This window comes from Sturnus vulgaris, chromosome 3 (genome assembly GCF_052056855.1).
Source record: "Sturnus vulgaris isolate bStuVul1 chromosome 3, bStuVul1.hap1, whole genome shotgun sequence".
Taxonomy (NCBI): domain Eukaryota; kingdom Metazoa; phylum Chordata; class Aves; order Passeriformes; family Sturnidae; genus Sturnus; species Sturnus vulgaris.
Window position 1 is genome coordinate 16029716 of NC_142245.1, and position 23525 is coordinate 16053240.

Below are 23525 nucleotides of genomic sequence, written 5' to 3' on the forward strand. Positions count from 1 at the left end.
TTTCTATTAAGTACAGTGATGAGTATGATTAACTACCAGCTCAGTCAGTAAAAAGAAAAAAAAAATAAAGCAAAGTGAGCTGCTCAAATAGCTGGTCAAGAATAGCTTTGCTCTCCTTACAATTTACTTCTCCCCCAAGGCACCAGAGCAGATTTATATTGGCAGTAAGCGATGGCTGGCCTTAAACACAGCCATATACACATATGCTCATGTCACTTCTTCAGTCCTTTCTCAAATTAAAAAAACAACAAAGAGCTAGTGATAAAATTCATACAATGAGACAAACCCCAATTCTGCTGCAACTCGAGTTGCTCTGTTCTCTTTATAGTGATTAACTTTGCCCCCTTGTTCAGCACCTCTTCAGGCAGCTACAAAGGAGCTTACACCTCACAGCCGTGTTTTGGTAATTTTAGCTCTCAGTTCATGTTACATGAAATCTCCCTTTACAAATCTTCTTTCAGCATGGCAGATCAAGAACATGGACATGCTGACACACACATGTAAGTCTGAGGTCACTGTACTCATTTCTTAGGGGAAAGGGGCAATAAAGTCTGTTTTCAACACAAAACTGGCCTGGGCACGCTCAGTCTTCCCAGAAAAATAAGGGAAAAATACAACAATGTATTAAGCCAGCACTTATAATAAGGTAGACTTTGTGGTGTGGTGGTGTCACTGCACTACTTGTTTGCATGCTACTATGTTTTAGCAGAGAATCATTAGTATATTTAATGCCCTACTTGAAAATAAAAATTATTTGCAGATAACATACTTAGAGTAAATAATATAGGTTAGTGTCGTATTTCTCTTAGTAGATGCTTTGCAAAAATCCACATCTCATTACCTTCTCATCCTAGTTCACCACCTCACATACCTTCTACATGAACACATCAGAAATTAATTTATTTTTTTCTAGAAAGGTCATATTTTTTCTATAAAGGCCATATTAGACTATTATCAACTAATAAATAAGAAAAAATAAAATCACGGGAGGGACATCAGTGCCACTGGAGCATAAGTAAAGGCACACAAGTGGTCAGCTTGTGTGCTCTCCAGAACCCCTCTTCATTCACACAGACCTTTAATGACATCCAAAATCCACGATTTTTTCTTCCATGTGTGCTCTGATTGCCTATAAGCCAACACAACTGTGAGAGCACAGCTTCCAAGCTGTCATTTTCAAGATCATCACTTCCAATATTTGGGGTTTAATGTTTCACATAAGGGTCACGGGATTCACCAAAGCCATCTTTGCTGCAAGCTGGCAGGGTTTTGTGCCCAGGGATGACCCAGCAGAAAAACCCCAGTAAGAGCAAGGAGAGCAAAGTGTGAGAAGGAAAGAGCACAGAAGCAGCTCTCCAGTGTAGATGTTTTGATAATTCCCATGGGGACAGCCCCAGCCCTGTAAGCAGAGCCAGAAGGCAACCTCCAGCCAGGCAAATGCAAAAATAATATGCTTTAAGCACACCTCTGAAAAATATGGAAGAGTTTGTGCTCTGCCCATGTGTTTTACCCCTCCCAACGAGTACAGTGACACAGCACACTGCTGTTCGCTGGTATTAACACTTCCAACTGGAAGCAGAGCCTCATGCATCCAAATCCTAAGGAACTCGAGGATCCTGTTAGCACCTTCAAAAGGAAGGCCAACCAAAGCATTTACCCCTCAAAGTATCACAGTGGAGGTGCACATCATTTTGCATGGTAATTACAGACAGAGAACTATGATTCTAGGGTAAGAAGATAAAAAAGCTGCCAAGTCAACTGAGGCTGCTCAAATAAAAGTTAGGATGCCTCAGAAAAGAGGTGAGAGAGACAATCTGTCTGATTTTTGTCATCATATAAAAGCCAGGACCTCCCTGCTTATCCATGCCAGTCCAGAACCCAAATCCCAGCGAAGACCTGTTCTTCACTGAGCACTCACGACCCAGGCAGCAGAGCCCAGATGTGAAGGGGCTGATTAAGGCTGCAGGTGTATCAAGGCAGCAAGTCAAGGTAATATTTTTTGCAGCCTTCTCTCAAACTCACTGAAGAGCTAAGTTTGGGAAAGGTTACGAGCACTGAAAGGTCCTCAGCCTAGCAGAGCACATCTGGGTTAAACCAGCTTTGTGTGCCCCACAAACGCCCCCATGACTGAATTTTGGTGGAAGACCTTGAGCATTGCTATGTTCTGCCACAGGAGCAAATGCTTTGATGTGTGAGCATTTAATGACGACAAAGAGCCTTTAATAAAGGTCAACCATTTAACAAAACTGGAAGTCCACTTGAGCATATTCTCAGGCAAGCAGGGAAGCTTGCTTATTTTGCAGCAGTCCTTGGAAGAAGTCTCAGCTCCAGCAGAACCCAGGCATAAAGGACAAAGCAGCAGCAGATGCCACCATCCCAGCAATGGGGACCTCCTCCAAACTCAGCAGCATTGCAGGTGTAAGCATACAGGTATCACTTCAGTGGCCACCACGCTTGGACTCACTGAACTGGCAAGAAAGAATTCAGCCTTTTTGTCAGAAGATGCCACAGCCTTGTCCATGCCAAGGTAGCATGAGAACAGAGCTGCTCTGGCTGCTTGATCCTTCTTTACCATGGCAGCAGATGAAAGGTGCCCTTTTGGCACCTGCACAGCATCAGTGCCCCAGGTTAGGACAACCTTCTCCACAACTAAATGCACCTTTTTATTTCTGCAGGACCAGCCAAGCAACTAGGTCACCTCTGCTAATAGTGGGAAGACCTGGAGCCTGCCAACAGTGATTTCCCTCCTTTAAAAAAAAAAATAAAATCTTACCATGCATATGCATTGCCCAAGTCTGAGTAGTGGAACATAATTTTTATCCAGGAAAAAAGATTTTCAGCCATATCACACTTAATGACAGCAGCTCTGCACCCACTCTTTCCACAACAAGCTCAGGGTGTGCAGCCCTAGTTACAGAGCGTGGCAGATGTGCTTCACACACAACTTCTGTCCTGACACAAACAGTCTGTAAGAATATTTAAGACAACTGGTATGTGCTTTTGCATGCAAATAACTACACCAATAGCAAACTCCTCTATTGATTTTTCATATTCCCTTGCATCTACAAGAAGCGTAAGGGCTTATCCTGATTAAATACATTGGTGTGTGTTGTCAAAAACAGCCCAAGAATTAGACAAATAAATGACTGTCACTGCTCACCTATCCAAACTGTGGATAAACTTCCAAGTCATTGTGCACGTAGCACAGGACCAACTACAAGTCTTTGCATGTTGAAGAGAAAAGAAAAAAAAATCCTGGCACAACTAATGCAAACCCATCAATAAAGGCACCCATCTGCCTGACCAGGAGAATTAAAAGGACGACACCAAACCATTTTGCTTCCTTCTAATTCAACCTTTCCCCCCACTCATCTCCTTTGTCTCAGGCTGCCCGTGCCCTGCACACCTCACACGCCTGCTGGAGGTCAGCTGAGATCCTCCCCCCCAGCCCTGAGAAAGCCTATATTTGATTATAACACTATATGATGTCACGTATCCAAGACAACTAAAGGCATTACAGTCTTCTGAGGATAAAACCACCTCTCAGTCACAGATTTCAGCAAGCTGGGACCCAGTGTCTGTGGAAGAGATGAACACCTGGGTGACAAAGAACACCCAGAGATGCTCCCTGGGGCAGCACCTACAGCAAGCAGGGCTCTTCCCACTCCTCCTGGCTTGCAAAGCAGAGGAAAATTAAAAATAATGGGTTCAAAAAAACATTAGAAAGGCTTTTATCACCTTCTTAAATCCAGACTGAAAATAAAACCAACCAACCAAAGGACTGGACAAGCCATAAGCTCAGTGGATTCATCTGAACCTTGGCATTGGTGGAGTCAAAGGGGAAGAGAGGTTTTCCAGGGATTTGTGGAAATACTTCCAAGCCTCTCTCATGTCAACGTTCTCCCACATCCTGTGATATAATTAAAGGCAGGGTGGGGAAAAAAGTAATGAAAACCAATTCAAAGGTCCAATATTAAGAAAAGTTAAGAAATCATGCAACAGGGAAGGGATTAAACGAACCCCTATCATAGCCTAGGAAAGGGCAGGGAGCAAAATGAAGATTTCATCTAACTTTTTTCATAATTTTTTAAATTAAATGCACACATATACACACACAAGTGGGTTTGCGTTTAACACAAATATCTGAAAGAAGAATGATACGTGAACTCAGACATGCCCTGACCCCAGTTCAGACCCTGTACACAGCCCAGAGCCTCTGGGACATTCATTCCACTGCTGCCTTCAGAGACTTTGCAAACGTGAAGCTTTTCCAGAGGCTGCAGTCACTGTTGGACCTAGCTCACTGTGCATCAGATTTAAAATATGCACATAAAAACAGTCTAACAAAGAAATTGGGATATGAAAATAATAATTTTTTTAAAAAACCGACACCCAAACAAGCAGTGAAATCTAAACTATTAAGAAAAACCTTTGGTGAGACACAAGAAGGGGAAGGGAGGGAAATAACTGCTTTCAAGAAAGAAACTTTACAGTCAATAGCTTTTCAAGCTATTCAAGAGATGCTTATGGGTCATCTTCCTTAAATTCAATACTGAGCTTGCTAAGTGGACTAAAACGCAAAAAAAAAAAAAAAAAAGTAAACCACTGATATATTCACAATTAAGCCATCTGAGCAAGTAACTTGCAAAATAATTCTGATGCTAATTCCCGTTCCAGGGTAACCCTTCTGTGTGTTTCTCTACCACCTCTTGAAACAGAAGTGAACATAGCTACATTTCAGCTGCTCTCAGTACCGATTTTCCAGTGCTAGTAAATATAAAGCTATCTTTTCCGTACAGCTTTTCTGCCTCCTTCAGCCTTAGAAGTACCTGATTTCCAGTGCAAACCAACAACTTGAAGCTTTACCCCAAGTGACCCCTCTGCAAGATTTAACTAGAAAGCACCATTGGAGCTGTATCACAAAACCACATTACCAGTACAACTTCGTGACTGCAAAGCTGTTCCCACTTGCTGCTTCCCAGCTCCTGCTCCTAAAGTGCAAGTTCTCCTCCAGAGCCCAAGGAAGGCAAAGTAATGCTCTTCAATGTGCTGCCCTCCATTGCTTTTAATTTTATTCCACCGGTGTGGAATTCGACTTTCTGTTTAAACAAGCAAGCAAGCAAGCAAAAAACCCTCCTACTTTTGACTACTCGACATCCCTAAACCAAGCCAAACTGGCTGATAACTGATGTGAGGGTGATCCTCACAGAGCAGAGGATGAGGGATGAGTGGCTGCTGCTTAGCAGAAAGCTTTCCAGCTCCCACTCCTTCAGCTCTACTTCATGAAACTTTCCCAGGCATCTTCCCAGCTACTACTCCTTCAGCTCTACTTCATAAAACTTTTCCAGGTGCTGAGCTCTCTTCATATCCAGTACTCGGCTTTTAGGCAACCATGCCCTTGCCCCAAATCTAAGCACAACAAAAGCCAGTGACACTGTTGAAAAGAAAGCAAGCACGGGACCACACTTCAACTGGGAAACTAAAAGTAGCAACAAACCGCAAGATAGGAATGCCCTGAAAATAACCTGAGAGAAGACACGAAGACTGAGTGTGCAGAAGAGTAGGGGTGAGTGATGATGCCTGCAGTAGTCAATTTAATGGAGTCCCTAACATTCTCAAACCCTTGAGGAAAAAGTAGGGAGTGCTAAATCTAGTCTGAACATAATGGGAAAAAACTTTGAATGCACTTGGCAAAGAAAAAAAAAAAAAAAAAAGGGGTCAAAATCCACAGCATTGACTTTCAGTATAAGCATTCCTATCTGTACAAATTCCAGGCTTCTCTTAAAATGGTCCTGGTCCCCCTGAGCAACCACTCAATAAAATGGGTATTCCTGCCCCAAACACAGCTGCTGTGTTTCCCAGCTGCTGACCACACAGGCCAGCACTGAGCATCCAGCAGCACTCTCCCAGCCTGGAGTGACCCAACCCTCCTGCTTCCACAGCCATAATGTTTTACAGGGAGCCAGCAGAGTACCAGGGGTCAAAGATGCTGGCTGGCATCAGGCAGTACTTCTTCCATTCCATGTAATTTATTACCCAAGCACAGTGAGCTGTCTCTTCTTGTTGACCTAAATTGTATTTTGGAAGCACTATGGAACATCACTGCATGCTTTTCACCCAGCACAGTGAGGATGAGATGGAGAGCTCGCCATCACCAAATCAGCAGGTGTAACGTGACAGGAAACAAACACACACAAAGAAAGATACAGCCAGGAGAAAAGTGAGGCAGCATCTCAGGGGGTTCTTGTGTTCTCCCTGCGAGACAAGGGAGCCATCGGATCTGGAAAGAGACACCCCACATTGCAGCCACAGTGAGCCTCCCCGTGTGGACAGGGTTTGCAAGTGAGCACTTGTTGAGAGCAGAGCTGGGTGCTGCCGTGAGTCATCTGGAGCCACCAGAGCAGCCACGGTGCAGGAAGTTGCCCAACACCATTTCAGCTGTGGAGCAGGGCAACACAGACACTGGGATGAGGCACCCAATGCCTCCATCTACCTCCCTCAGGAAAAGTTACCATCAGTGCAGTGACATCCTACAGATGAGCCAGCACAAAATGCACTCATTTACCGGGATGGGAGGAACTGCAAACGCTCAAAGAGCCAAAGGGAATAACCCACAAGTCACACCTCTGCTAAAAGGTAGTGAGCATTCACCCAGACTGCTGACAGCCATTTACTTACAGGGACTAGAGGCTGCTTTTCATCCATTTGCAGCCAGGCAAGGAAAGCTGAGTTTCACACAGCTCGATTTGCACCACAGTAGTGCAGTAAGATTATCCCAAAGCATGGAACATCATGAAGAGATGCGTGGCAGCGGTGGCTGTGGGCACACTATCACTCCTCCCAACGCCCACCCTTTCTGCCACCTCGCTGGCTATAATCCCTCTGTGCAGCTCCTTCTGATAAGGTATCACAAACCTGCACATGTAAAAAGACTTCTTGAGAGCCTGAGGTACCTCCTCTCATAAATACCAGCTCCTTTTAACCCCAACAAGGAGTAGGTAAGGAGAGATGCCAGGGCAGAAAGGTGGAATTACAACCCCAACGAAACCAACATAAAAACTTCTGCTGCTGTTATGAGAACCAATAGCTCTGCACGAGAACTGTATGGCTTTCTTACCAATTCAAATTATACCCACGTACAGCATCTTCAGATGCCAAACTATCTCATTCACCAGGAGAGTTTGCTTTTGCTCAACATGTCAGGTTTTCAAGTCTATTGCACTGAGTAGAACAGAGCCTATGGTTAATAAAGACGGCAAAGATCAGCCTGACACGTCCCTAAGCCTCTATCTTCTTTCCAAGGCACTCCACTCACTTGCCAGGCAGTACTTCTCGTTTAGCAGGGCCACTACACACACACCTCTATCTGCTCCATTACTTACTGGACTGGCACGTCCCGACACAGAGAGTTGCTGACAATGCTGGTGCCTTCAATCCCAAGCTCTCTAGAGGACACTGAAAGGCTCCTCAAGCAGAAATTCTGTGGGGGCTGGAGTTGTTGAGGCAGTACACTGCTTGGTTGGTGCCCCTTTTAGACAAAAAATATCTTAATTCTGGACTGAAAATCTCTGAGGAGGTCCTTCAGCCCAGCCACAGCAGCACCCAAAGCAGGCCACAACTTCATCCTCTGGTCTAGACACTGCCAACAAAGACATCAACCAAGTTTTATTCCAGCAAGGTCACTGAGAATGCTCAGGGCCACATGCCCGGATTGATACAGGGCCAGTGCCTCCAGCTCCCTTCAGGACCTGCAGAGCAGCCAACACAGCATCTCCACCACAGTCTGCAAGAGTAAACACCATGTACAGCAGCACTGCTCAGTTTATGGGCACATCTGATAACAAAAAAAAAAAAAAAAAAAAAAAAAAAAAAAAATACTAAGAGGACAGTCCTATAGGCATTTCAGGCAACTCAAACACACAAAGTGAGAATCACCACCTCTTCTCTACTTCTACAAAAGTTCAGTGGCACAGCTGAACTCAAGTGAGCCCCCAGCAGAAGCTGATCTGCTGCAGCAGTGCGCGGCTGAGCTCAGAGATAACACACCCGGGCACCTGGCTAAGTTCATCAGATCAGGCCCTGTGCTGCACTAATTGCTACCACAGAGCTTTCAGTTCAGACTTCTGTCCAACTACCTTCTGCAGAGCTTGGGAAATGTGAGTTGGCACCTGCCAAGAAAAAAAAAAAAAAACAACCAGAAACCTTCAAACTAGTTCAAGTTTCCTGACATAAGATAATGCCAGCTGAATTTTTCTTGCATGTAGCATCCCACCAGACTTTAAGGAGGGAGGGAAAAAACCCAAATCCAAGAAACAAAACTGAAGGTAAATGATTCACATATCAATATATTACAACTCAGCTATTACTAAATTTGTCTAAGTGTAAGCCCACCAATAACAAGATCTGGAGAGTGTATGCATATATGCACGTATATACATAATAAATTATATATAAAGTTATCTTGATTTCATAGATTAGGCACAAAGCTAATCAAATCGCTTTCAAAGCATTTAAGTCCACCATAATTCAGCATGTTTAACTCCACGTTTAGCATACAGCATCCATCTACAGGCAGGCACCACGGCGGGAACATAAGTTTATTGGGTCCTCTTCAGGGTTTATTTTATTTCTTTGTTCCTTTTATTCTTTGTTTGAGCCTTGTCATAATCCAAACCCTTACCAACAAAAGCCAGTTTCCGCTCCCACAGAACCTGAGCACCAAGCACGCCGGTGTGTCCAAGCAGGAGTAAGGCAGGAAGGCAGTGGGATGCTGCTCCGCTGCCGCCACCAACTCATCGCCCAACTTCACCCAAAAAATCCCGAAAAAGATGGAAAATCTCCGAAGGGCCACGTGCAGATCCCAGCCTGACCTCGAGCACTTCGCCAGCCGTTTCCTGGATTTCACCCCAAAACGCGGGAACCCCGGAGCGCCTCTCCCACACTGGCCCCACCTCTGGAAGCCACAGACCCTCTGCACATCCCTGGGGGCTTCCCGCCGGCTCGGGACAGCGCGGCGCGGCGGAACACCGCCGAGAGCGCCTTTATTTCACCGAACGAAGCGCCGGAGTCTCATAGGGGTGACCCGGAGGCGAGGGCACGTCGGGGCCGCGCTCCCAGGTCCCGGCGCCGCGCTGGCCGCGTTTTCCGTCGTCCCAGCTGGAAGCGCGGGCTTGCCCCGTCGGCGGAGCGGGTGAAGGGGGGGTCACCCGCGGAGAGCCGGGAGGAGGAGCCGCGGGGACACGGCCCCGCAGGGAGGGGGTGCGTGGGGACCCCCCTTCCCACGCATCGCCACCGAGAGCGGCTGGAGAGGAAGCGCCGCCTCCGCGCCTCGTCCCGACGCGGGGAATGAGGGGACGCCGGTCACGCCGCCCCCCCTTCCCCCGGCACCAGCAGGACCCGCCGCCACGCTCCCCGCGCTTTCCCCTTCCCCCACGAAACCCTGACGGAGCGTCGGAAACAAAAAAAACTCACCCCCCAAACCCACGGAAAAGCCGAAAGCTAAACGGGAAAAGGGCGCGGGAGCAGCCCGAGCAGGCGTGGGGGCGCGGGGGCGGCGGCGCGGGCGGCACTCACCGCGGTCATGAAGCCGCGCGGCCGGCGGCGGACACAATATGGCAGCGGGGGGATGTGTCAGGGAGCAGCTGCTCCCTGCGCAGCGGCGGCGGCACCGCCCTCCCGCTCCCCATGGCAACCGCGAGCAAGCTCGGCCCCCCCTGCCGCCTCCTCCTTCCCGGCCGCCCTCCCTCGCTCCCGCCTCCGCCGCCGCCGGCGCCGCCCCTGGCAGCGCCGCCGCCCCGCGGGTGAGAGCGGCTCCGCCCGCCCCCCGAAAGGTCCCTGTCCCCCCCCCAGAAACACAACACTTTCTAAATTTTAAAATTTTTAAAGTAAAAATGCATAAACTCTCCTTTTAGTTTCACTTCCCTTTCCTCACCTTCTTTATACGTACTTACATGCTTTTTTTTTTTTTAATTCTCTTGATAAAAAATGAAGCCGCCGCCGCCGTGTTTGCCAACCTGCCTTTTAGCGCACTGTCGTCCGCTCATCCTTTTGGCTTTCAGCTTTCCAGGCTGAGAACTCTGCTGTTTGCTCACCGGGCTTGGACAGCCCTGCGCGCTCTTGAAGTTTTACATCATTAAGAGCACCTCGGGAAGTCACTTGCAGGAAGAAGCCTCGTTTCGGAGCTGATCTTCCACTGCAAAAAAAAAAAAAAGTTTAATCACTTTCCCAAGATCTGCTCACCTTCTGAAGGATACGGCTGAAGCCTGCCTCGTAATGACTTGTGGTAATTTTATTTCTAAGGAACGATGGGAATTTTTCAAGGAATTTCCCCCACTCCACGTTAGGAGGAACCAGTGGTTGGGTTGATTCTTCTTTTTATTTGAAATGGTTTCAGAGAACAACTTCTTGGGGTTTTTTTAAGAGTAAGGATTCATCAGGCTCAAGGTTATAGCAGGTATTCTCCCAAGGGCAGAGGATCAGTGACAGGGAGGCTCCTTCCGCTGCACCATGAAGCATGACCAGCTTCAGAAACAGAGCCCAGCCACAGAGTTCTGATCAGAATAAATTATTCTCAGCAACTTCCATTAAGCTCCTACCTAATTTCCACTGATGGAATGAGTTATGATTCATTCAACCTTTTCTTTTTCCTTTTTCAGCCTCAGAAGTTAGCCATGGCATTCCTATCCTCTCGGCAGACAACAGAAGTGCACTTGTATTAATTATGTATTGCTGAAAGCATCCTCCATTCCCAAATCATTAAAAATAGACCTAGCACTGCTGGTACCAGCAACGCTTTGCTTGTAAGAGGCTCTTTTGCCTAAATTCCTCTGAAAGTGCACATCAGCATGCCTTGTGTGCTTCCCACACCTCAGCTGCCTTGGCAGAGGGAGGAGCAGTGCCCAGTGGAGCAGTTTGCCCGTTGGGATCAGGGTGTGTTGCTCTGACTTTTGCCCTGCTAGGCGGCAACCTGAAAGAGAGACGTTTGAATCCAGGATCCCTCCAGCTTCAATTTATTATGTGGAAGGTTCCCTTTGGGCCACCAAAGGTGGTGTCTGTTCTCAACCTTTGACTGTATTTACACCCTGGCCCTTAAAGTGTGCCTGCTTACAAGTTCTTTCTACTTACCCCTTAAAAATGAAATCTGAGTTCAGTAGGAACACATGCTCTGTCTCCCTTTCGAGTTTACTGGAAAAAAACCACCACAAAAGGAAACAAGAATTAAAAAGATATAAGTTGTAAGTGCCCTGAAGTCAACACCCCCTCAGAGAAACAAAAATAAAACTTGGCCTTTGAACCAGCATTTTATTTAAACCAACTTGGAGAAGAACACTTCAAATAAAATAGTGTTTCTACACCTCCTGAAAAACATTGTCACCTTTATCTTCCTCAGCTCTCTTTACTCCTCAACATACCCATGCTAGGTCTTTTTGGCTTTAAACCGTACTACATTTTTTCCGAATCTACCAATTTTTCATCAACAGAGACAGTAACCAAGATCTGAGGTTTTCTGGAGCACCTTCTGCATCTCCCCTTCATTTCCAGGTCCAGCCACAGTCACCTTCACTCTTTGGCAGCCTGTGAACTCACTGGTGGCTGCAGCAGTGCGTCTGGGGCAGAGGACAAAAGAAAGTCCAGCCTCATAGGGAGGCTTAAACTTTCTGCCTCATGTCCTGGTAATCCCCATAAGGCTCAGTAGGCAGAGCTAAGCCTCCCAGCCATGCATGTACAGTTGCAGTGCAGCAACAGCTTCTCTGTGCAGGGTTAGATGAGCAGTAGCTGGCCTGGCATAGTGGGGTGCAGAGAATTTTTTAGTCATCAGGGCTACACTCACACCTCTCCTGATGTTTGTCCCTGCCAGTACTGATTCCTGACCTCAATGAGCATCAGGATGCCTCACTTAGTGCCCAAGCAGCAACCAGATGGTCAAGGGAAGTGTGTTTGTCTCTCCTCAATGTCTGCACCACATTTGATCCCTGCTTCCTCATCATGATCCATTTTCCCTGCTGAATTCTGCATTTGATTGCTGAGAGCAAGAAGGAGCAGGTGGTGGAGGGCATCGAGCAGAGCCAAGGCCACCGGTGTCATCCTGTTGTGCATTAGATCTCCTCCAAGAAGCTGGAGAGCCACAGCGTGGAGGACGCCCTGCCAAGGTGTTTTGTGCAGAATCCCTGAAAGCTGCTTGTTCCCACATTTCATACTGAAGGCATTCACTCATTTTTTTCCTGCAATGTCCCCTGTCCCACAGGGGAGGCCTGTGGCTGCTGGCAGTCTGAGCTCACACACCGCCTTGGTCTCCCTCTTAGTTTGCAACTCAGAGCTACGGAGGGAAACCTACAGCAAAACAGCAACCAAGCAAAGCAGAACTCATCCAATAAAGATGACAAGGTCGTGGTGCTATTTTCCAACACAGGCCTTTAAAATAGGTGGGACGGACATTAGTCATGGTACTTGGTGTGGGTCTCTGCACAGCTCCCCAGGATGTCCGTGCAGCACCTCCTGCAGCCCCTGAAGCAGGAGGTGTGGGGAAGATGGGCTGCAGAGACCCCGAGGCAGGTGCTGAGGAGGTGGCAGGAGGTGCCCTCCACCCTACCCTTGTCACCTCCTGCTTTGAGCCAAGACACGCTCACAGAGGCTGCTGGTGTCTCCTGGCCCTGCTCCAGGCTGTCCTCGAATGTCCTGCCCACTGAAGGACAGCCGTGCCTGCTTTGCCAAGGCAGCTGTCATCACTGCAGCCCTCCTTCCTGCCTCCTGCCAGAGGCTGGCTGTCCTCTCCCCTTCAGGGCACAGCCATGGTTCTGGGTGATTTGCCATCACCACAGGTGGTTGAATGCAAGAGAGAAAAACCAGAAAAACATGAAGCATTTTTGTTGTTTGGATTGTTTTCTACTATGGGCAAAAAAATCGGGCTTTCCGTCTCTCCTATGTCAGGGTCAATATCCTCAGATCTCCACTCTAATTTCAGTGCAAGATATGGATGAAGAGGGGCATCCGGGAGAAGACTCTCTGAGCGCAGAAGACAGTAATCCAAACCTGTTATGTGGAGCACAAGCCCACTGGGAAGATAACACCTGCCTCCTGGAAGTTGTAATTTCCTTCTCCTGAGAGGAGAGGGCACAGTGGGGATCCTCAAAGGGACACATCAGCTGACCTGTGCCACCCAGCACCATGAAAGCACCTCCTCACCCGAGCTGTCATCTAAAGCTCAGTACACGTTCAGTGCTCCTAGGCTGCACCCAAGAGTGTGGAGAACAGGGAGGGGCCAGAAGGGAACTGCTGCAGAGCAGAGGGGTGGATGCCAGAGGTGCAATGCCATGGGTGTGTGCTATGGGAGCCAGAGAGCCCCAGTTACTGTGCTGGGATATCTGCCACGTGTGTGAACAGTCAGCCAGGCTTCATACTGTCTCAGCACTTCTCATGAAATCACAGCCCTTTGATCCTGGTGACCTACACCTGGTGTATCACCTTGTAAAAAGCTCGCATAAGAGTTAACAGGTTAATCCATCCAGAAATAGCATTGTCTCTTCCACGGGAGCAAACCAGGCTGCTGTTCATGGCTCTGGCTAACTTTTCTTTCTGCCCAGAGATGCTATGAGAGAAATGCTGGCCCAGCACTGGTTAGACACCTGCTTCTTCTAGGAATTCTTGTTGCAAGCAGCAGCTCTGATTTACATTGACTATTGACAGCCCCTTTTGAAGCAATAACTTCAAAGGGACTTCCTATTACTCCCAAGTTGGTATGTCTGCCTATTCAGCTCCCACACCGTAACTTTCTGCTTGCGGTTTCTAGCTGGCAATGTCTCCTGCTTGGCTGTCTGCTACCACCAGCCTAGTTCAGAATCTGATCTGTTCTCTTGCCCTAGGCAAAGCCACGAGGGACATTGTGCAGTGTGTGGCATTTATTCTTGCACCACCCCGCTGCCTGCCACGCTTCCTCTCTCTCAACTCTTTCTATGTCCTGAATGGGAGTCAGTGCTGAAGTTCTTGTTCTCATTCTTGTTGAAGCTATATACAGACAGGTCCACAGTCACTCATGAATATGCCCTCAGCTTTTTCCTTTTCCCCTTAGCAGCTCTTCCTAGGACTGACAGTCTGTTAACATCTGCTGAGACCCACCTTTCTATGAACATCTCACCAGTGTAGATCCAGACCTCAGACAAGCAGGTAAACTATAAAGGAAGTCATAGGGGTAATGTTACCTGTAAAAACTAATATTTAGATGATTTCTCAACCATACAACCACTGATTGGAAAAATGTGCAGTGTTAATTGCAGTATTCCTCCCATGTCACATGTTCAAGAACTGAATTAAATTAATTGAATTACCATCAAAACATTGGGACTTTTCAATATCATATCTCCAAAAATGTTTGCAGAGCTAAGTTACCTTTATTAGAAAGAATCTGAGAATACTGCTACTCTGGGAAACACTTTGAGTGGGAATATCAATCCTAATTGCACCTGCTTGTCTGGTATATTTCATGCTAGCTCAGTAAATGATGTAAGCCTAAACCTGTGTGAAATGGTTCTGCAAAAACAGAATAGTGAATATGTTTTCCAGTTTAGCTGTGTAACTTGAGGGTGACTTTTTTTCTTATATCTTCTAAATAATACAGCTGGAAAATATACACAACGACAAGACAAGATGCAGTCTTGTTTGAAAGCTTGTGCAGAAGAACTTACTCAAGAATGGACAAATCAATCATGAAGCAAAGCAAATGTGGTCTACCTTAGCAAGATATCATATATTTAGCACTGTCATCTATTTACTCTTAAGCAGGAGAAGTTTGTCTGTAGACTTGCTATCCTCAACAAAAGATGAGGAGTAAAATGAGCATCTTCACTACTGGAAAGAATCATGCACTGTTGAGAGGTAACTTACCTCTCTCTCTTTATGGGTAAAACAAATACCTTACAGAAAATAGTAGCAATTTCCTAAATAAGACTAAGTCAATTGTTTTTGTTGTGCACAAACAAAAAGATTCATGCCTTTTAGTATCTAGCCCACTATGTAATGTGCCAGGCTGAATTACCCAGAGATACTTTGTTTTGAAAGGAGTGCAGAAATCCTGCAGGTTTAATTGCCAATAAATCAGCATGACCTACACTCCCTGACACTTTTTTTTCACGGTGATCTTTTCAAGCAGAAAATGAAGAGACTGATTTTTACAGTGTGTGCATACTGCCTTTGGAGAGATAAGAGCAGTGACACACAGGCAGGTTCCTCCATTAAAAGCTATCCTAGATAATGAAGGACTCGATCAATGGTGTGTTCTGTTTGCTTTCTGCTTATTTTCACCTTGTGTTATGGCACTCTGTTTTTGTTGTGATTAGGAGAGTAGTTGCTTGTTTAACAATTGGCTTTCAACTTGTATTCAGCAGTACTTGAAATGAATTTACTTGTGGTTCATTTTTATGCTGATGCTTAAAATTTTAAGACAAATGGCAGTAGTTCAAATTCTGATTTAAGGTCAAATATCTGACTAAAGACTTGGTAGCTTGAAGAGAGCTTGAGTACTTTTAAAATAAACTATTTTGATTTCAATTCAAAATACTCATTATGGTGCCTCTCGGTAACAATATTTTATGGTTAAACATTATAATTCAAAAGAAAAGGTATGGTTTAAAGTCCAATGAAAAACCTGAAAGCTTTCTGCATGTTATAAGCTTTACTTCTCATACCAGCTTTTGCTTAGCCTATCTTTAATACAAATATCTTCAAGCATTTACAAGTGCTTAGCTTCAAAACACCATCTGAGGCAGCTGGTGATTATAATCTCCTCTAATATAGATGAGTTCATACGGGGGGGATTGGGAGGGGAACAGCATCTCCTCATTCTACAGTGGTGGGCTGGGGTTCAGCACCTCTGAAATAATCCTCAGAGACATTTGCTTTCATCCTGCCACCAGGATGTGTTTTGGCCAAATTAGGAACAGCACGGAAGATCTGTGCTGTCAGATGTTTTTGGACTCACGCTACAGGTAATGCCATCCTCATGTTCAGCAAGAGGAATGCACAAGCTTTCCAGGGCTGGGAGCACAGGTCTGGGACACGCACTCTGAACGTCCCCTTTGCACGTGGCACTTACAAACCGAGGAGTGCCTGGCGTGAGGCAAAGCAAGGCAATGATCAGCCTGCCAGCTCCTTGTGTCTTCCTGGGTACTTGGTGCAATGGTTTCAGCTAGGACAGAGTTAATTTCTTCTTAGTAGCTGTTGCAGTGCTGTGTTTTGGATTTGGAATAAGAACGGTGTTGATAGCACACTGATGTTTTTTGTTTTGCTAATTCATGTTTATCCTAAGTCAAGGACTTTTTTCTTGTCTCACATTCTGCCAAAAAACCTGATAGGGAGCATAGTTGGAAGGTTGGAACTGACCAAAGGTATATTCCAAACTATAGAGCATTATATCCAGTATATAAACTGAGGGCAGTTACCTGGAAGAGGGGATAATCTGGGTTCAGGAAGGTGGGATCTGGCATCTGTCAGCAGCTGGAGAGCAATTGTGTTATGTGTCACTTGTTTTCTCCCTTTTAATTATCATTATTATTCACCCTAATTGCTGAATTTTACCTTATTTTCCATTATTAAACTGTTCCTATCTCTCTATTAAACTGTTCTCTATCTCTCTAACCTACAAGGTTTGCTTTGATTCTTCTCCCCATTATACCAGGTGTGGAGAGAAGAGGGTTGAGAGAGCAGCTGTGTCAGAGTGGCTTAATGCCCAGCTGGGCTTAATCTACAACCAAAGCTTCTATGTCAAGAGATTGCTATATAGTTATGCCATCACTGGTAGCAAGGTGTTGACTAATGCAGTACAAACTACCAGTTCCAGTGACTTCATGATATGGTATGAGCTCATAAGAAGAGTAGTGTGGAGTTCTGATCCTTCCTGTCTGTGGCCAATATGGTTTCAGACTCCAGGTACATTGAAAATTGTGGGTTTGCAGCCTGGTTCGGCAGGGAATTTACCCTTTGTCTGAATCTCCTCCCATTCCTGAAGTTGAGGCAAATACCAATGGCTGATTTGGTACAAACCAATTCCCAATGATTTTTTCAAGAAAGCTAAGAAATTCACCATAACATGGATGATATTCCGTCATGAAATGAAAAGTCACAGCCTTTTCCAGTCAATGATTTCAGACAGGCTCCCTGTCTTGAAATGTTAGAAAGATAATGTTCAAGGACCTCGTGTCTGGTTGCTGCACAGTCTCTGACAGTCAAAACCACATTTTCATTAAACATTCTTTTTCAGGGGAAGAATGCTGAAACTCTTATCCCCACATGCTGGGGGCTGGTAAGACTCCTGCTGGCTGTTTCTGAGGGGCTGACTTGGAGAAAGAGAATGAAGGCATACCAAGTAGATAAAGATATTGACCTGTGACATTGCCATTACTCAGAGTATAAAAGGCATGGGAGAGAAGGGTGATTGAAATGGCTTCTTTATTCTGTAGACAAAAAATACTATTTCATTCTTTCATTGCCTGGGCGGGATGTGCTGGGCAGAAGGATCAACTGTGTTGAAACTCCTGGTTATGGCATAAAATTTGTTCTCTTCAGTCCATTGATGCTGGGTATAATCTCATGAGTCAGAGCAGGAGATGGATGAGGGGCTGGAAAACAATCTGGACTCAGATGTCCTGTTGGCTATGGTCTTATTTGGAGGGAAGAAAGCCTATTCAACAGCAGCTGGTGCATTTCTCTGTGGCATTCAGGAAGGTGCCTTCCAGTTGATAAAGGGCAGCATAATGATCATGCAGCATTTTGTTTGGTTGGTATACTCATGTACTTACTGCAGCCAGCAAACTGTATGCCACTAATGGTCCTGGTTGAGCATAGAAAGCCTTTTCTCTGCAAGCCAGTCTTTTTAGGCACATTTATAATACCCATCACTCACGGATTATCAAGGTTTTAATCCACTTCACTATCAAAGTGCCAACAGCTGGCTTGCTAATATTAGGCCTGTGGATCATGGATCTGCCAGGTATCTGAGGTAGTTGTGCCAATAACGACTGGGGGTGTAGATCTCTACACAGGCTGACACATCCTGCTGGGGAATGGCCCTTGAGAGGCTCGAGTGGCATCTCCAGCCCTTCAGCTGGGTGGCTTTGGCAGCTGCCACGGCCCAAGCAGGGCTGGCAGGTCTCTCTCAGCAAAGGAATGTGCAGCACAACACCTCTCAGACTCATATTGCCATGGCATCCAGCTGGAAGCAGATGATGGAAGCTCCCCAGGGATGCTTCCGTTTGTGAATGGGAATTTACAAACTGATAAAATGCAGATAAGATGGAGGATGCGCTGAACGTTGGAAGGACTAAAAGCAATTCTGTGCATCATGTGTCTGCACAAGTATGTCTAGAAAATGTCCTGATCCCCATGTGAGGATGGTTTTAGTCAGGAACCAAAGAACAGGCATCCTCCCTCTCCTTCCTTAGGTTATTATTGTTGGCTCTCTTTTGGGATAAACAAAATTTTGGTGTCCAGTTAAAGACAGTCCTTCAACCCTTTTTTGTTCACCAAGCACAAGTCTGTGTTGAATATGCAATGGAGAAAATCCACAAAAATGCTGTCTGAGATTCATTTATGAGCCTGTCATTGCCCTAAGGGGACTGCATTGACCAGAGGTACTCAGTGCCAGAATGAGACCACAGAGTTTATTAAAATGTCAGGAATTAGCAGTGTATATTCCCCACATTTTGTTACTTACTTTCCATTTGTACTTTTCAAGAATAAAGTGTTTTGCCCTCATATGAATCTGTCAGGGAAAAAAAAGAAGAGGATTGAATCAGAGATCAAAGGCAAATAAAAAAAATAGAGTTGAGATGCAAATGCATCTGATAACTTGGATATGCATGAGAGGCTCCCAAGCTCAAATCCAAGGTGAGAGAGGGAACAGAGTGGGAAGAGACATAGACTGTCCTCCAGGGCATAATCTGTAATCAGAGCCAGTTTTAAGAGGCCACTTTGCACAGAGTTGGTGCTGGGGAGGAAGACCCAACACCATGACCCCGTGAGCTTGGTCTCTGAGCTATGGAGCCCCTCACCAGAAGGCATTTCTCCACATCTTATTTCCAGTGTCTTCAGAAAAAAATAGTTTCATGACAAATATTGCTCCTACATCCTTGGGGAAAAGTTGTGGTTTTATGACCAAGATTTCCTTTTCTTTTTCCAGTGCAGGATTAGGTTTTGGCCAATGAAGCTGCCTGCTGAGTTTTGGAGAGCTGGCGGTGCCAGTGGGGTGGTTCTGCACTCTGACTTTGACAGGCTATCACTGCCTTGATGTCCTGATCTTTCTTTCACCTGTAAAATCCTAAATAATTCAGATCTACTCAAACTTAGAGTATCGAGGAGAGAAAAGTTTCCTCTATCTTCTGCCAGTCTCAAGGCTTGAGATGATCCAAGGTGGAATTAATATTCCTTTGATCTTGCTGCTGCCATGTATCAGATTTCCCTAAAACTACTGTAATCAAAACACTTATCACTGAACATTACACTTAACAAGCAATTTCCACATTTGCATGTAGCATTGGTTACCACTCAGCAGCAGTTTACATCTCTGTAATCATTGCAAGGAATTTTCTCCATATGCCCCTGAAAATATTCAAGCTGGTGTTTCTGAATTGGACTGTTTAACTTATTCAGGGTTACCCTCATAAAAGGCTTTCAGAAACACTATGAGTTACTGGTTGTATTCTACCTCTAAATTTCCTTTGTCTTTTGAAGCTGAGATTATTGCATATGTGTGTGTGTGTATATAAACCTTTTATATGTGTGAATATATGTGTATTCTGTATACACATAATTTAACTATGTGTATATATATATATATATATTTGAACTGTAAGATTATACTAAATATTCAGTATAAATCCACTTTGTTATAGGTGTGCATGAAGTTCAGCAAAAGAATGGGCTTTGTTCAGGTTAGAATATCTGGGGTTGCAACAAGGCGAAGAAGACTAGTGACAAATGTCTAGGCTCAAGCACAGTAATCCTCATTTGAGTAAATTTCCCGGGATTTTCCTGTGCATCTTGCTTGGTTTAGGATGCCAGAATCTGCCTCAGAGCAATTTCATTCCTTTCTGTAGTCTGTGAGAACATCTCCAGTTGGGTGCACAAAGTCAAAAGCACCTTCTGCACACTAATTTCCCATATTTGATAGGGGCTACTTCTGCCAATGCAACCTGAGGGGCTTTCCCTGGCCCTTCCAAGGAGGCAGAAGGGACCAGAGTTCAAGCTCTAGCACCTTTTCTCCCAGTCAGCCAAAGCCTGTGGTCCCAGGATGGTAACTGGAGAACCTTTTAGAGGACTTTCTGCCCTGGGACTGGAGCAGTTGCTATAAAAATCATTGTAACTCATCTGGGGAGAAGCAGCTGTCACTGTGACCCCACTCTGCAGAGCACCTGCACTTCCTGGCAGTCCTGCTGGCAAACCTGCAAGCTCTGCCTGTTAAGAGCATTGTTTCCTGCCTCATTTCTCTGTTGTATCTCTCTTCTGAAAGCCACTCCTGATTTACAGCTACACGACTTGGACAGTGTTACTTAGATCAAAATCAGGCTCTGAGGTGTGCACCTGCTCTTCACTTCCGTAGACCATTACATTTTATCACCAAAAATCTTTAGATTCATATGATTTGGAGAGTTATTCAGAAATCCACAGACGTTGGTACTACATCCCACTGGAGGGGTTGTGCTGTGGGCAAAGAGAGGAGGACTTTCTTAGATGGTGCCTGTTAACCTTCCCCAACTATAAATGCTTCTGGCATGCACATCTGTGCAACAGCTGGCAGGGATTACTGCCTAAACCTGATTCCAGCTGTCCAGTGGACTCATACATCCTGGCATTTGCTTGGGGATAGACTCTGTCATAGCTGAGGATCCATCTATTTCTGTTTAATCTACGCATAAAGGATGTTGCATTAACAAAATTGCATTGTTTGCCTTTCTTGGAGAGCACAAGGCCTCCAGACACTTCAGGTGCCTTGGCCAAAACCTGGGGGTGGAGGAAAGCCTCCAACCCACGTGGAAAGTACACAGTCATCCTGAGAGAGTCAGTGGGGAGATGGGAGCCTGATGAGAGACATGATGAGAAACAAAATAAAATGCAAATCATCGTTAACGTTTCATGTTACGTTGTTTGACATCCGTTCTGGCACTGACCCCTTTGTCTGAGAGAAAAACATCAAACAAACTCAGGGGACTGACAGAAAAACAATTTTTTTTAATTATCACAATGAACAAAAACTGCATTTAATTCTCTCTGAACTGATGTCTTGCTCAAATCAGTTTTGACTTGGAAACATGGAAGATCATCAAGAGGACCAAATTAATTATTCCACTGGCATGTCTGAAGTGGTATGAAACCACGCTGTTGTTTTTCCTCTTTACTGCAACTTGGAATTTGGAGCTTCAGTGGATCAGAATGAAACATAGAAACTGCTACTCCTTACTTGAGGGTTCATTTGAAAAGAAAAAAAGTCAGTCAAATAATGTTGAAACTTATTTTTGGTGCTGTTCACTGTTCCTATATGAACAGGTCTGAGCCACCAATAAGGCACTCCATCCAAATCGATCACCAAAAAAGCACTTCTTGTTGCCAAGGATCCACACAAGAAGGCAGCAGTGTTGTCCCAAGTCCTCCTGTTCTGAAAACTAAATCATTAATTCTGGAAATGCAATAATTTGTCCTCTGCAGAGGCAGGACCTCAGCAAGAGGTGATCTCTGTGAACCATCTTTCAGAGGCTGTGTTTTGTTCCTGAAGGCCACCAACGAGGTAACAAGGTGGCCACGGTCACTCCAGACAAGGACTCTTCTGGCCCATCATTCTGTGCCCAGGTGGCACAAGTGTAACATGATCCTTCTGTCCCTAAAATTTTCTCCTGGTGTTCAGCTCGGGGGCTTCCAGAGCCTGCTGCACTTTGTCATTCAGTAACCAAAGGGCCTCTCCTCCAGGCACTTTGCCATCTTCCCTTTGAACTCGTGAAACACTGTCCAAACACCACCCTTTGGAAAAGACTCCCCGAGGTCCTAAGCTCCACCGATGCTTCCATGGGGCACCACCTCTTTTTGTCCTGACCCTGGTTTACTTGTTTACCTCCCTACAATTCGGTAGCAGTCAAGAAGAGGTCACCCTGTTCCCTGTACAAAATTCCAACATCTCTCTTCGTAAAGACCATCTCTGTGTGACAAAGGCTGGCCAGCTCCCCAAGCATACTGACAATAAAGTATTTTAGTCCAGAACAAATTCCTGCCCTTTAACAAAGGGGAGCTAGGATGGATGGATGGATTGCCCAAGAGATGGAGGCAGGTGGCCGTGCCAGGGAGCAGCTTGGTGGCACATGAGGTGACCTAGCACTGGGTCTTTGACCAGATGGAGGCATCCAGCAGGCACATAAGGAGCAGCCAGGGGTGGGAATGGTGTGAGTGGGGATCCCAGGAGCCATTCAATGGGTGCACTCAGGGCCCTGGCAGCCAACAGCAAAGGCCAGACACACTGCTTTAGGGGTTTTTGGCTTGTTTTCCACCTCCTAGAGGAAGGAGGTTGTGACAGGAAAGTAGGAATTAATCTCCTGGCTCATTCTCAAGGTCCAGTCTGTTCAGCAATTCTGATGCAGACTAGTGTTGGATGCTTCCCAGGGTATAGAAAAACCTGTGTTTTTCATCCCAACACCAGGAGTTAAACACTGGCTTCCAGGAGGCCATTCAAGAGCTTTTTCAACTTTTTTCTCATTTGGTTTAGCAACAACAATAGTAACACTGGGTATTCCTGACGGCACCCGTTCCCCTTGGAGAATGGGAGGCAATAGGGAAGCGGAACTGGAAACGATTCCTGTGGCTAAAATCTGCAGAACAGAGGTGAACTGTTGGCTGAGCCAACACGGGCTCGTACAGATATCTGAGAGTGTTCTGGGCAGGAAAACTCTTCATCTGGGAAACAGGAAGACCCCCCAAAAGGCATTAGCAAACCTTTTTTAACTTCCTGATCACATAGCTGTGTTTACACCACCCGCGTTATTTACTGGCCATGTGCTTGACAAGCACTTACCATGAGGAATACTAATTCAAGGAGGCAGTAAATTTCAGGAAGACAAGCAATTTTCAATCAATATTTTTTCAATTAATACTATTTCCAGCCTTACCTAAACATGGGAGTCTGCTTATATGGAGATTTGTATGGTAAATAATTTATGTTCTCCAGGCATTTGTTTCGAATATATGAAAGAAATACTTGTGTTTAATTTTCTAATAAATCCAAATGAGGTTCTCATAAGCTAATGAATAGTATCACACCTTTATGTACTTGCTGGTTTTCTGATTTCTGTGTCAGAATCTCTTTATATATCTCTTTATTCTCTGAAGGGAATAATATCACTTGGTTCAACCCTGCAGGCAGTTGCCAAAGGAATGTATAGTGACACTAAAGCCAGTTAAGTCTTAAAATGGCCTCTCCTCTTCTTCTAAGAACACTTTTATTTCTATACCAAACGTTTCGGACTCTCAAGTCACTTGTAGCTGCACTCACTGTTTTTCAC

General features: G+C 45.5%; 1 protein-coding gene and 1 long non-coding RNA gene across 5 annotated transcripts in view; both read right to left on the reverse strand.

Annotated features, from left to right (window-relative positions):
- The window catches only part of FOXN2 (forkhead box N2), a 29694-nt gene extending 20011 nt beyond the window's left edge, over positions 1-9683 (reverse strand). Inside the window, exon 1 of one of the 4 annotated variants that reach the window (XM_014877465.2) lies at positions 9574-9683. The gene's annotated coding sequence lies outside the window, so the exon portion shown is untranslated. Of the gene's footprint in view, positions 1-8680 lie in introns of all 4 variants that reach the window. The other 3 variants (XM_088161042.1, XM_088161040.1, XM_088161041.1) reach the window with 3 other exon arrangements.
- An 8727-nt stretch (positions 9684-18410) lies between these two features.
- LOC148224191 (uncharacterized) overlaps positions 18411-23525 on the reverse strand; it is a 39944-nt gene continuing 34829 nt past the window's right edge. Inside the window, exon 3 of the long non-coding RNA XR_015802835.1 lies at positions 18411-18748. This is a non-coding gene — a long non-coding RNA (uncharacterized LOC148224191). The remainder of the gene's footprint in view (positions 18749-23525) is intronic.